Source organism: Cervus elaphus, chromosome 27 (assembly GCF_910594005.1).
Source record: "Cervus elaphus chromosome 27, mCerEla1.1, whole genome shotgun sequence".
NCBI lineage: Eukaryota > Metazoa > Chordata > Mammalia > Artiodactyla > Cervidae > Cervus > Cervus elaphus.
In genome coordinates, this window is record NC_057841.1 from 21,897,693 (window position 1) to 21,911,986 (window position 14,294).

The 14,294-nt window shown below is 37.5% G+C and overlaps 1 pseudogene; it reads left to right on the forward strand.

Annotated features, from left to right (window-relative positions):
• Positions 1-13,413: 13,413 nt before the first annotated feature.
• LOC122684739 lies at positions 13,414-14,063 on the forward strand (annotated as a pseudogene).
• Positions 14,064-14,294: the final 231 nt, after the last annotated feature.

Genomic DNA, 14,294 nt, shown 5'->3' on the forward strand with positions numbered 1-14,294 from the left:
ATTGAAAAAATTAATATTACCTCGCCATAATTCTCTGGAACTGCAGTCACCATGTTCCAAGATAGCCTTTGTCTAGATTTTAGGAATAAATCATTCTCTTTTTGAGTCACAGACAAAATGAAATTTCAGGTTATTTTGATGTTCCAAGTTAAGACATGTTGGTGAATGTGGTGAACAATCCTGATAGCATTATTGTTATCCCCAGTGTTTGTATCTAATGACTGCATTACATAAATTATATAATATAAAAGCTAGACAACAGGTCAGACATCAAAATACATTCACCTATACTCTGGGAGGAGAAGATAAGGAAAAGTGGGAAGCCTTGGGCTCCGATTATCTCTATGCACACCGAACAGTCATCCATTTGTTATTCATTCAAATATTTCCATTGTGTTATCCTTCCATTTTAAATCTTTTTGTATTCTTTCCTAAATAGGTGCAATTCTTGGCTTATATCTATTCTACAATACCCATTCCAGAAAAGATTCAGGGACAATTTAGTGAACATGTCATGGGAAATCAAGATATATGAATAAGCTTTATTTTGCTCTAAATTTTGACAAGTTTTAGTGTTTTAACTGTGCTACTAACAACATGTTTCAAAGCTTATGATGACAAATGTCAGGATATGAAGGCTGAAAATGGATATCCAGAGAGTGGCCAAAATTCCACTATGTCTTAGTCTTCTGGAATTAGTCTTCTGGCAAACTTGACCATAGATCTTATCTTTATAGATCTAGTAAATTAAAATGCACATTAATGTTACCAATTGTAAATATATAAATAGTGAGTTGAGTTCTCTTTATATAATGTCTAACATCCAATAAATTGTGTACAATTTTGTCAATCCAGGTCTATATGAAATTTCACAGTTTAGGGTAGCTGATAACTATCATCTCCATGTCTAAATTAGTTTGTTTTACTTAAAATTTGCAATAAAAAATATATTTGTAGGAATGTGAAAACTTTATGGAGGACTGGGAATGAGACGACTGGTACATAAGAGGTGTGTTTAGATGTTACAGATGTGCCTTAATGAGTGATGCATAATAGGGAAAGAAGGTAAGGTCTAAGTCCCAAAATGTGAGTGGTCTGGTAATAAATTAAACCACCTGGTTGATAAAGATATTTATTGTTGACACTGGTAGAAGTCTTCTCTGTCTCCACATCAAAGATATTTAGACCTCCAGGGTTCAATAACAAATGCTTCTTTCTCATTCCTGTTCCATCTGCATAGATACAGGTGCTGTGCTTAGTCACTCAGTCATGTCCTACTCTTTGTGACCCCATGAACTGTAGGCCGCCAGGCTCCTCTGTCCATGAGGTTTCTCCAGGCAAGAATACTATAGTGAGTTGCCTTGCTCTCCTCCAGTAATAACTACAATGGCATTGGCAATAGAAAAAAGACAGTAATGATAGGGAAAAATCTAAATAATTTTAATTGGAGAAAAGGATTAAGTGGTTAATTGGACTGAATGGGCTAATTATGTTATTCGTTATTGCCTTGGTTTATCAATTTCAGACAGCCTAGAACTAAGAGGTCATAACAAATTCTACTATATCAACTCTTAACATATTATATTACTAAGACAATTATCAACAGTGAAATGTTAATGTCAAGTTAAATCTGGACTATAAAATGTCTCAACAAAAATTTAACTATTTTTTAAGTTGAAAATGAAATTTAAAATTATAGAAATATTCCCAGCAAAAAATTGGACAAATCTCTTGCTATCACCCTTAAAATTGTGGGCTAAGCAGAACATAAGGTTGTGAATGTGGGTTCAGTTCAGTTCAGTTCAGTTCAGTCACTCAGTTGTGTCCAACTCTGTGACCCCATGGATTGCAGCACTCCAGGCTTCCCTGTCCATCACCAACTCCTGGAGTTTACCCAAACTCATGTCCATTCAGTTGGTGATGCCATCCAGCCATCTCATCCTCTGTCATCCCCTTCTCCTCCCGCCATCAATCCTTCCCAGCATCAGAGTCTTTTCAAATGAGTCAGCTCTTTGCATCAAGTGGCCAAAGTATTGGAGTTGCAACTTCAATATCAGTCTTTCCAATGAACACCTAGGACTGATCTCCTTTCAGATGGACTGGTTGGATCTCCTTGCAGTTCAAGAGACTTTCAAGAGTCTTTTCCAACACCACAGTTCAAAAGCATCAATTCTTTGGCACTCAGCTTTCTTTATAGTCCAACTCTCACATCCATACATGACTACTGGAAAAACCATAGCCTTGACTAGATGAGCCTTTGTTGGCAAAGTAATGTCTCTGCTTTTTAATATGCTGTCTAGGTTGGTCATAACTTTCCTTCTAAGGAGTAAGCATCTTTTAATTTCATGGCTGCAATCACCATCTGCAGTGATTTTGGAGCCCCCAAAAATAAAGTCTGCCACTGATTCTCCATCTGTTTGCCATGAAGTGATGGGACCAGATGCCATGATCTTAGTTTTCTGAACGTTGAGCTTTAAGCCAACTTTTTCACTCTCCTCTCACTTTCATCAAGAGGCTCATTATTTCTTCTTCACTTTAGGCCATAAAGATGGTGTCATCTGCATATCTGAGGTTATTGATATTTCTCCTGGCAATCTTGATTCCAGCTTGTGCTTCCTCCAGCCCAGCGTTTCTCATGATGTAGTCTGCATATAAGTTAAATAAGCAAGGTGACAATATACAGTCTTGACGTAATCCTTTTCCTATTTGGAACCAGTCTGTTGTTCCATATCCGGATCTAACTACTGCTTCCTGACCCTCATAAAGATTTCTTAAAAGGCAGGTCAGGCGGTCTGGTATTCCCATCTCTTTCAGAATTTTCCACAGTTGATTGTGATCCACAGAGTCAAAGTCTTTGACATAATCAATGAAGCTGAAATAGATGTTTTATAGAATTCTCTTGTTTTTTCAATGAACGTCCAAAAATTGTCCCCATTCTAGGGGAATATCAATAAACCAAAACCAGACAAATCTCTTGAAAAATTTTAATGTTAGCACTTATATTTTAGAGAATAAAAAAAGAAAAAACTTATATATTTTATACTTTTAGTTTTGGACATTGTGGTGGTTATTTAATGGTATCATATTATGGTTTTCATTGCATTTCTCTTATAACTAATGAATTTGAGCACAATTTCATGTTTTGCTTTCCATTTTGACATTGTCTTAAAAAGTAGCTATTCAAGTATTTTGCCATTTTTCTTTTAACTATCAGTTTTATTCATTTTTGAAGAATATATGTGTGTATGTGTGTATATATGTATATATACACACACACAAACATAGGCTATAGAATTTTTGTCATTTTTTTGTTCTTCCACTATCTCTTTTCCCACAGTATAAATTTAATTCAGCCCATTTAATGATGCCTTTCATAAATAGATGTTCCTGTAATAAAAAGCGAATCTTTTCATTTACATCTATGCTCTTTAAATCATTTTACTTTCTTTTGCTATTCCAAGGTAACAAAAGTAAGTTTGATGTCTTCCAGACATTTTGATGTCTTACTGATCCGCAGATTATTGTGTATGATATGAGGTCATAGTCAAGTTTGCATTTTGTTTCTATATAAAGATTCAATTGACTATATTCTACTTATTTATTTTATTTATTGAAATTGCTATTCATTCTGTACTGTTCTGTAGTGCCATCTTTGCCACTAAAGGAATGTTTATAAATGCATGGTACATGCATTTATTCGTACTTAGTACACATTCTAAGCACTCTATTTTGTTCCATTAGCTGCTGCTGCTAAGTCACGATAGTCGTGTCCAACTGTGTGTGACCCCATAGATGGCAGCTCACCAGGCTCCTCTGTCCCTGGGACTCTCCAGGCAAGAATATTGGAGTGGATTGCCATTTCCTTCTCCATTGTTCCATTAGACTGTTTACTCTTGAACCAAATCATGCTGTCTTAATTACTTTATATTTAAAATTAGCTTAACTTAAACCTCCCTAAGTTGCCTTATATTTTTACAATTGAAACTTCTTGGACTTTTGAATTTCCATATATATTTTAAAATCAATGGAACAAGATTGAAAAAAAAAAAAAACAGAAATAAACCTATGCACCTATGGTCAGTTACCCTGTGACAATTTAGGGAAAACCACACATTGCTGAAAAGATAGCCTCCTCAACACATGCTGCTGGAAAAACTGGCAGCTACATTTTAAAAATAAATAAATAAATAAAATAAAATTAGATAATTCTTTAACACCATACAAAAATATAAACTCAGCTCCGGTCAGTTCAGTCACTCAGTCATGTCCAACTCTTTGCAACCCAGTGGACTGCAGCACACCAGGCTTCCCTGTCCATCACTAACTCCCAGAGTTTGCTCAAAATCACGTCCATTAAATGTGGGATGCCTTTCAGCTATCTCATCCACTGGCATCCCGTTCTCCTCCCGCCTTCGATCTTTCCCAGCATCTTTTCCAGGGTCTTTTCCAATGAAAAGTATTGGAAATACTGGTGGCCAAAGTATTGGAGATTCAGCTTAGCAACAGTCTTTCCAAAGAATATTCAGGATTTTAGGATTGATGGGCTTGATTTCCCCGCAGTCCAAGGGACTGCAAGAATCTTCCCCAACACCACAGTTCAAAAGCAGCAATTATTTGGTGCTCAGTTTTCTCACATCTATACATCCATACATGACTACCGGAAAAACCATATCTTTAATATGATGAACCTTTGTTGGTAAAGTAATGTCTTGGCTTTTTAATATGCTGTCTAGATTGGTCATAGCTTTCCTTCCAAGGAGCAAGTGTCTTTTAATTTTGTGGTTGCAGTCACCATCTGCAGTGATTTTGAAGCCCAAGAAAATAGTCTGTCACTATTTCCATTGTTTCCCCATCTATCTGCCATGAAGTGATGGGACTGGATGACTTGATTTTTGTCTTTTGAATGTTGAGTTTTAAGCCAGTTTTTTCATGCTCCTCTTTCACTTTAATCAAGAGACTCCTTAGTTCCTCTTCACTTTCTGCCATAAGTGTGGTGTCATCTGCATATCTGAGGTTAGTGATATTTCTCCCGGCAATTTTGATTCCAGCTTGTGCTTCATCCAGGCCAGAATTTCTCATGATGTAGTCTGCATATAAGTTAAATAAGCAATGTGGCAATATACAGCCTTGATGTACTCCTTTTCCAATTTGGAACAAGTCCCTTGTTCCATGTCTGGTTCTAACTCTTGCTTCTTTACCTGCATACAGTTTTCTCAGGAAGCAGATAATGTGGTCTGGCATTCCTATCTCTTTAAGAATTTTCCACAGTTTGTTGTGATCCACACAGTCAATGGCTTTAGCATACTCAATAAAGAAGATATTTTTCTGGAAATTTCTTGCTTTTTCTATGATCCAATAGATGTTGGCAATTTGATCTCTGGTTCCTCTGCCTTTTCTAAATCTGTCTCTGTTGACGCCTGGCTTGGAGAATTTTGAGTATTACTTTGCTAACATGTAAGATATGTCAATTATGTGGTAGTTTGATCATTCTTTGGCATTGCCTTTCTTTGGAATTAGAATGAAAACTGACCTTTTCCAGTCCTGAGGCCACTTCTGAGTTTTCCAAATTTACTGGTGTATTGAGTGCAGCACTTTCACAGCATCATCTTTTAGGATTTGAAATAGCTCGTCTGGAATTCTATCACTTCCACTAGCTTTGTTTTGAGTGATGTTTCCTAAGGCCCACTTGACTTTGCACTCCAAGATATCCTGCTCTGGGTGAGTGATCACACCTTCATAGTTATCTGGGACATTAAGATCTTTTTTTTGTATAGTTCTGTGCATTCTTGCCACCTTACCTTAATATCTTCTGCTTCTGTTATGTCCATATCATTTCTGTACTTTATTTGGCACATGTTTGCATGAAATATTCCCTTGGTAGCTTTAATTTTCTGGAAGAGATCTCTAGTCTTTCCCATTCTATTGTTTTCCTCTATTTCTTTGCATTGATCACTTAGGAAGGCTATCTTATCTTTCATGTTATTCTTTGGAACTCTGAGTTCAGATAGATATATCTTTCCTTTTCTCCTTTGTCTTTAGCTTCTCTTGTTTTCTTAGCTGTTTGTAAGGCCTTCTCAGACAACCATTTTGCCTTTTTGTATTTCTTCTTCTTGGGGATGGTTTTGTTTTGTTTTATTTTTCATATGGAAGAATGTTATTATTTTAATGGTAAAAGTATTAGATTTACACTTTTTCTTGAATTTAATAAAAGGAAAATAAAATAGAACTGAAGAACTCACTGAACATTAGGTAAAAGTTTCTTTGCCATAGAGATGTTGGTTCCTAAAAGATTATTTCAGATGAACAGATTCTAAAGGTCATTATGAGACTGAAGTAATATTTGTTGTAGGATTCCATATTCCAATTTTTAACAGTATAAATGACCTTAAAAGACCAGCTACTTAGTTCTCTTACCACTTTTCTCACTTCCTTCCCCTCTACCTCTTGGTTTCCATTGCTTGTCTGCGTTTCATGTCATCAGAGCTTATAATATTTACATTACTATTCTGCAATCATAATTCTCTCAGTTAAATTCTAGTTTAACTGGGTTTGATGCTTACTGTCCCATTACCTTATATTATCCTGTCCTGAGTTCTTCATTAGACTCTACTCTTGGTTGGCTGAGTTTCATTATCAAATAGCATTTCTTTTTTCTTTTTTCTTTTTCCCAATTATTTTTATTAGTTGGAGGCTAATTACTTTACAATATTGTAGTGGTTTTTGCCATACGTTGACATGAATCAGCCATGGATTTACATGTGTTCCCCATCCTGAACCCCCCTCCCACCTCCCTCCCCATCCCATCCCTCTGGGTCATCCCAGTGCACCAGCCCCGAGCACTTGTCTCATGCATCCAACCTGGACTGACAATCTGTTTCACACTTGATAATACACATGTTTTGATGCTGTTCTCTCAGATTATCCCACCCTCGCCTTCTCCCATAGAGTCCAAAAGTCTGTTCTATACATCTGTGTCTCTTTTTCTGTCTTGCATATAGGGTTATCGTTACCATCTTTCTAAATTCCATATATATGCATTAGTATACTGTATTGGTGTTTTTCTTTCTGGCTTACTTCACTCTGTATAATGGGCTCCAGTTTCATCCACCTCATTAGAACTGATTCAAATTAATTATTTTTAATGGCTGAGTAATACTCGATTGTGTATATATACCACAGCTTTCTTATCCATTCGTCTGCTGATGGGCATCTAGGTTGCTTCCATGTCCTGGCTATTATAAACAGTGCTGCGATGAACATTGGGGTACATGTGTCTCTTTCAGATCTGGTTTCCTCAGTGTGTATGCCCAGAAGTGGTATTGCTGGGTCATATGGCAGTTCTATTTCCAGTTTTTAAAGGAATCGCCACACTGTTCTCCTTAGTGGCTGTACTAGTTTGCATTCCCACCAACCATGTAAGAGGGTTCCCTTTTCTGCACGTCCTCTCCAGCATTTATTGCTTGTAGACTTTTGCATAGCAGCCATTCTGACTAGTGTGTAATGGTACCTCATTGAGGTTTTGATTTGCATTTCTCTAATAATGAGTGATATTGAGCATTCAACAGCCTTCAGAATGGGAGAAAATAATAGCAAATGAAGAAACAGACAAAGGATTAATCTCAAAAATACACAAGCAACTCCCACAGCTCAATTCCAGAAAAATAAATGACCCAATCAAAAAATGGGCCAAAGATCTAAACAGACATTTCTCCAAAGAAGACATACAGTTGGGGGTGGTTTTGATCACCATCTCCTGTACAATATTAGGAACCTCTGTCCATAGATTTTCAGGCACTCTGTCTATCAGATATAATCCCTTGAATTTACTTGTCACTTCCACTGTTTAATTCTAAGGGTCTAGTGGTTTTCCTGAATGGTCTAGTGGTTTTCCCTGCTTTCTATCATTTAAGTCTGAATTTTGCCATAAGGAGTTCATGATCTGAGCTGCAGTCAACTCCTGGTCTTGTTTTTGATGGCTGTATGACCCTCCAAGGCATGGTTCATAGTTTCATTGAGTTAGACAAGACTGTGATCCATGTGGTCAGTTTGGTTAGTTTTCTGTAATTGTGGGTTCCATTCTGTCTCCCCTCTGATGGATAAGGATGAGGCTTGTGGAAGCTTCCTGGTGGGTGGGACTGGCTGTGGGGGAATCTGGGTCTTGCTCTGATGGGGAGGACCATGCTCAGTAAGTCTTCAATCCAATTTTTTATTGATGAGTGTGGCCGTGTTTCCCTGGAATAAGTAAGTCCTTTTGACTTATTCCGGGACTGTTGTAATCAGTGCCACTGACCCCATGGCAGGCCACTTTCAAACCACCCCTCTGCCAGAGACTCCTGGACACTCACAGGCAAGTCTGACTCAGTCTCTTGTGGGGCCACTGCTCTTTTCTCCTGTGTCCTGCTGTGCCAAGGTTTTGTTTGTGCCCTCCAAGAGCCTTTTCCCCCAGTTCTGTGGAAGTTCTATAATCAAATCCCATTGGCCTTCAAAGTCAAATTCCCTGGGGGTTCTCAGTCCCTCTGCAGGATCCCCAGATCAGGAAATCTATTGTGGGCTCTAGAACTTTTGCAACTCTGTGAGAACTTCTTTGGTGTAATTGTTCTTCAGATTGTAAGTTTTCTGCTCAACGGTTCTGTGGTGGGACTTATACACCATGCCTCCCAGATCTGCTGGAGCAAGAGCCCCTGTCCCCATGGCAGACCACTGCTGACCCGTGCCTCCACAGAAGATATGCAAATACTCAAAGCATGTCTGGCTCAGTCTATTGTGGGGTCCCTGGATTCTGGTCCTGGTGTGCACAAGGTTTTGTTTGAGCCCTCCAAACATCACTGGTGGGTATGGGGTTTGATTCTAAACTCAATTTTTTCCCCTCCTACTATCCTGTTGCAGCTTCTCCTTTGCCCTTGGATGTGGGGTACCTTTTTTTGGTGGGACCCAGAATTATCCTGTCAATGGCTGTTCAACAGTTAATTGCAATTTTGGAGTTCTCATAAGAGAAGATGAGCACACATCCTACCCCACCATCTTATATCAGATACAAGCTCACAATAAGTTCAAAATGGATTAAAGACCTAAATGTTAGACTGAACACTGTAAAATTCCTAGAGGAATATGTAGGCAGAACACTCTCTGACATAAATTGCAGCAGTATCTTTTTCAATCCATCTCCCAAAATAATGGAAAGAAAAACAAAAATAAACAAATGGGACTTACTTAAACTCAAAAGCTTTTGATCATAAAAGGAAACAATAAACAAAACATAAAGGCAATTCACAAATTGGGAGAAAATGTTTGCAAATGACCTGACTGACAAGGATTAGTCTGCAAAATAGAAACTTACAGTTGCCAGGGGGAAGGCATAGTTAGGAAATTTGGAATAGACATATACACATTGCTATATTTAAAATGGATAATCGACAAAGACCTACTGTGTAGCACATGGAACTCTGCTCACTGTTATGTGGCATCCTGGATGGGAGGGAAGTTTAGGGAAGAATGGATATATGTGTGTAGATATATGTATCAGTTCAGTTCAGTTCAGTCACTCAGTCATGTCCGACGCTTTGCGACCCCATGAACCGCAGCACGCCAGGTCTCCCTTTCCATCGCAAGCTCCCGGAGTTTACTCAAACTCATGTCCATCAAGTCGGTGATGCCATCCAGTCATCTCATCCTCTGTCATCCGCTTCTCCTCCTGCCTCCAATCCCTCCCAGCATCAGGGTCTTTCCCAATGAGTCAACTCTTCTCATGAGATGGCCAAAGTATTGGAGTTTCAGCTTAAGCATCAGTCCTTCCAATGAACACCCAGGACTGATATCTTTTAGGATGGACTGGTTGGATCTCCTTGCAGTCCAAGGGACTCTCAAGAGTCTTCTCCAACACCACAGTTCAAAAGCATCAATTCTTTGGCACTCAGCTTTCTTGACCGTCCAACTCTCACATTCATACATGACCACTGGGAAAACCATAGCCTTGACTAGATGGACCTTTGTTGGCAAAGTAATGTCTTTGCTTTTTAATATGCTATCCAGCATATTGGTCATAACTTTCCTTCCAAGGAGTAAGAGTCTTTTAATTTCATGGCTGCAATCACCATTTGCAGTGATTTTGGAGACACCCCCCCTCAAAAAAAAAAATAAAGCCTGTCACTGTTTCCACTGTTTGCCCATCTATTTCCCATGAAGTGATGGGACCACATGCCATGATCTTAACTTTCTGAATGTTGAGCTTTAAGCCAACTTTTTCCCTCTCCTCTTTCACTTTCATCAAGAGGCTTTTTAGTTCCTCTTCACTTTCTGCCATAAGGGTGGTGTCATCTGCATATCTGAGGTTATTGATATTTCTCCTGGCAATCTTCATTCCAGCTTGTGCATCTTCCAGCCCAGCGTTTCTCATGATGCACTCTGCATATAAGTTAAATAAGCAAGGTGACGATATACAGCCTGGACATACTCCTTTTCCTATTAGGAACCAGTCTGTTGTTCCATGTCCAGTTCCAACTGTTGCTTCCTGACCTGCATACAGGTTTCTCAAGAGGCAGGTCAGGTGGTCTGGTATTCCCATCTCTCTCAGGATTTTCCACAGTTTATTGTGATCCACACAGTCAAAGGCTTTGGTGTAGGTATATATAAAATATATGGCTGAGTCCTTTCACTTTTCAACTGAAACTCACAATGTTGTTTATTAGCTATACCCAACACAAAATAAAAAGGTTAAAATTAATAAAAAATCAGATTCTCAAGTTCTTTTCAAAATCTAAGAAATTTTCATTAAGATTATGTTGAGTGCTAAGATTAATTGGGAAAAATTCGCCATTTCTACAATATTTAGAATTTCTAGTCCATAAAGATAGGTGGTTTCTGCATTTATTTAAGTAAGGTATCTAATTTGTCTTAGTAATGTTTTACTTTCTGGGTGGAAACTTTACCTATCTTTTGTTACATTTATTTCCAGTCTTCACTATTTCTCAATATTTACTGTTAATTTGATTACATAACTCTACTGCAATTATAGAAATACAATTATGCTTTGTATATTAGCCTTGTATCCAGCAACTCTTCTAAACTTATGTATTAATTCTAATAGACGAACTATAGCTTTCCCTGATTTTTTTTAACTAATATAAATGTTGCTCAAATTACTAATCATCAGAAAAATGTAAATGTAAACCACAATGAAATATCATCTGCAGTATGGAGACACCTCAAAATGTTAAAAAATAGAACTACTATGTAACCCTGCAGGCCTACATGTGAATATACACTCAAAGGAAATGAAACCAGGATGTCAAAGAGCTATAGGCATCTCTATGTCCACTGCAGAATTATTCACAATAGCCATTGTCAGGATATGGAGACAACCCAAGTGTCCATCATCAGACAAATGGATAAAGAAGATGTGATGGATACACATGCAAACACACACACGCGCGCACGCACACACACACTGCCATTTTTGACTATGTGGATGGACCTTCATAAGTCTGTCAGAAAAAGACAAAAAGTGTATGATATAACTTATATATAGAATCTAAAATAATTAAGCTCAAATAGACAGTAGAATGGTGATTATCAGAGACTGAGAAATGGGGAAATGGGATATGTTGGTGAAAGGGTATAAACTTTCAATTATAAGACAAATACTTTGAAGATATAATGTATAGTATGGTGGTTATACTCAACAATACTATAGTATGTATTTGAAATTTGTTAAGAGAACAAATCTTAAATATTCTCACCACAAAAAGTTTTAATAACATGATGTGATGAAGGTGATAGCTAATATTATAGTGTCAATCATTTCATGATACATAGATGTGTGAAATAATGCATTATATAACATTAGACTTACTAAATACTATATGTCAATTATATCTCAATAAAGCTGGGAGAAAATGAGAATATTAAAAAAAAATGTACACAATTGATTCTATAAAATTTTCCTTAATCACTGATTGAGCAAGTTATGGCACGTAATATTTTTATTATCATTCAGCTCAAAGGGTTTTCTGGCATTCATTTTCAGTTATTCATTGATTTTTTGATACTTCAGTGTATATATCTTAATTTGAAAACATATATATTTATTTCTTTGATGTTGACTTCCAGCTTAATTTTATTATGGCAGAGAACATATTGTTTATGATTTCAGCCCTTTAGACTTTCTTGAGATTTGTTTTATGGATAATTTAATGCATTGGGATTTTAGAATCCCAATAGAATCTGTGGTAGAATTCACTAGGAATTCTACCCATGGTGAGCTTTGCATGCCAGTGGTTAATGTTTTGATCATATAGCCTCCCTTGAATGTCAAAAGAACTTCCCAAACTCTCTGCTGCTGATTTCAAAACTGGCAAACATTTTCACCAGTGGAAAATGGAGGTCCAAGTCCCTGAATAATTTTCTTCTTTTGGTTCTTGATCTGCTCCTCTGTCCATGGTATTTTTCAGGCAAGAGTACTGGAATGCATTGCCATTTCCTCTTCCAGGGGATCTTCCCAACCCAGAGATTCAAACTGTATCTCCTGTGTCTCCTGAATTGTAAGGAAGATTCTTTACCTGCTGAGCTCTCAGGGAAGCCCCAGTGATACTCTGCTACCTTGTTATTTAAATATATGATACAATACATAATCTACTTAATTATATATTTAAATAATGAGAATGAAGAATCATTAAGTATGTGTGTATAATTTCCCAATTTTTATTTTTCCTAAATGTGAATAATGACCTGGCTTAATGATAATGGCTCCTTCCTAGCTCTTGTTTCTCTTATTTACACAATCATAATCTCTTTAACATTACGTGAAACTTTCTTTAACAATTACTAGGCAAGACCTTCCACATCACTAACTTTCTTGTCTGCCGTGCTCATTTTTTATATCATGACACTCACTGAATATTTTTGTTTTTTATCAATTATATTTTGTATCCAAGTTCTCAACTTAGATCTATTTTCTTGATCCCAGTTTTTTAGATGAAACATTATCTCTGATACCTCCCAGATGCTGTGTCTATTAGTTGTTGACTTTTTTACCTTGGCTATAATCTATTTTATTTGTGGAAGTGCATTGTCCTTCTTTCACAAATTGTAGTGAGCCTTGATTTTGTCACCAATTTTGTAGTTAAAACACCCTGTATATCTATTTACTACATCTTTGGATCAGGTTGCTTTCTTGGGAAAATGATCCAGAGGTTCTGATTTGCCTTGCATTCTACAATATAGTCAAAAAGGGGAAGCACAGGTTAAAGTCAACAATAAAGATTTGATTTTGTTGACCTTTTATTTCTCACAAACATCACCAGCACCTGGTGAGCTGCTCTCTTATCAGTTAGATATCTTAGAGTGTACACTGTCTCCTGCAGGCAATCAGCCACATTGCTATCCTAGAACCATGGCAATGGAAGAGATCAGTGACCGATGCGCGACATCTTCTACTCTAGCACCACAACTCATGGCACGGCTGTCTGCTCTTGTCCTTCCCCTGCTCCAAATCCCACCACTCAGGAAACAGCTCGGTCCATATTTCCTGTAGAGACTCGTCCCCGACTGACCCGAGGCTGTGGCTTGCCCTTTAGTTCTATCCTCTGCTTTCCTCCTTTCAGAAAGGATCTCACATGGTTTCCACTTCTCTAAGAATACTACACAAATTTCAATATGTTTTGGATTTATTTTTATTTATATTGATCTCTTCAACTATTTCTGCAGGTGAAGCATAGGGAAAAGATTCTGCAGGATAAACATAGCATGATATATTGAAATGAAAATGCTCTCCAGTTCTCTGGGCTGAGACCTGGCGAAACGCATCAAGAAAGTTGGATTATGGGCAAATACAGGACCTGTTATGATACCTCTCTTGAGAAAATAGTGAAGAAAATTGAAATCAGCTAGCACACCAAGTACACTTGCTTCTTCTGTGGCAAAACGAAGATGAAGAGATGAGGAATGGGCATTTGGCACTGTGGTTCCTGATGAAAACAGTAGCTGGAGTTGCCTGGACCTACACCACCACTTCTGTAGGCACAGTGAAGCCTGCCATCAGAAGACTGAACGAACTGAAGGACCAGTAGAAGTGCCATCATTAGTAATGTTGCTAGCCTATAATAAATGGGTTAATTTATGTAACAACAACAACAACAACAAAATTCTCCCCAGGCTAGAATGATTTCAATAGGTGACAGTAATAAGGGAGCAGACCAGAACACGTGGGAAGCATGGCCCTTGAGAGCTCTTTTTTCTTTTTGTATTACTTTATTCATTTTAATTGGAGGCTAATTACTTTACAATATTGTCGTGGTTTT